Source organism: Ursus maritimus, unplaced genomic scaffold (genome assembly GCF_017311325.1).
Source record: "Ursus maritimus isolate PB19 unplaced genomic scaffold, ASM1731132v1 scaffold_6, whole genome shotgun sequence".
In the NCBI taxonomy this organism is placed as follows: domain Eukaryota; kingdom Metazoa; phylum Chordata; class Mammalia; order Carnivora; family Ursidae; genus Ursus; species Ursus maritimus.
The window spans coordinates 37,554,860-37,556,001 of record NW_024426774.1 but is presented as its reverse complement, the minus strand read 5'-3'; positions in this window follow the sequence as shown (position 1 = coordinate 37,556,001).

The following is a 1,142-nucleotide window of genomic DNA, read 5'->3' as shown; positions in this document are numbered from 1 at the left end:
GGGATAGAGGGTACATTCCTCAATTTCATAAAAACCATCTATGAAAAGTCTACAGTGAATATCATTGTCAGTGGGGAAAAGCTGAAAGCCTTTCCCTTAAGATCAGGAACACAAGGATGCCCACTCTCACCATTATTATTCAACATAGTACTAGAAGTCCTTGCAACAGCAATCAGACAACAAAAAGGGATAAAAGGTATTCAAATTGGCAAAGAAGTCAAACTGTCTCTCTTCAAAGATGACATGATACTCTATATGGAAAACCCAAAAGAATCCACTCCCAAACTCTTAGAAGTTATAGAGCAATTCAGTAATGTAGCGGGATACAAAATCAATGCTCAGAAATCAGTTGCATTTCTATACACGAACAATGAGACTGAAGAAAGAGAAATTAGGGAATCCATTCCATTTACAATAGCACCAAAATCATACGTTATCTCGGAATTAACCAGAAACATAAAGAATCTGCATTCTAGAATCTACAAATCACTCTTGAAAGACATTGAAGAAGACACAAAAAGATGGAAAAATACTCCATGCTCATGGATTGGAAGAATAAACATAGTTAAAATGTTTATGCTACCCAGAGCAATCTACACTTTCAATGCCATCCCGATCAAAATACCAATGACATTTTTCAAAGAACTGGAACAAACAGCCCTTAAATTTGTGTGGAACCAGAAAAGGCCCCGAATCACCAAGGAATTGTTGAAAAGGAAAAACAAAGCTGGGGGCATCATGTTGCCGGATTTCAAGCTATACTACGAAGCCGTGATCACAAAGACAGCACGGTACTGGAACAAAAACAGACACATAGACCAATGGAACAGAATAGAGAACCCAGAAATGGACCCTCGGCTCTTTGGGCAACTAATCTTTGACAAAGCAGGAAAAAACATCCAGTGGAAAAAAGACAGTCTCTTCAATAAATGGTGCTGGGAAAATTGGACAGCTACATGCAAAAGAATGAAACTTGACCACTCTCTCACACCATACACAAAGATAAACTCCAAATGGATGGAAGACCTCGATGTGAGACAGGAATCCATCAAAATCCTAGAGAACATAGGCTGCAACCTCTTTGACATCGGCCACAGCAACTTTTTTCATGACACATCTCCAAAGGCAAGAGAAACAAAAGA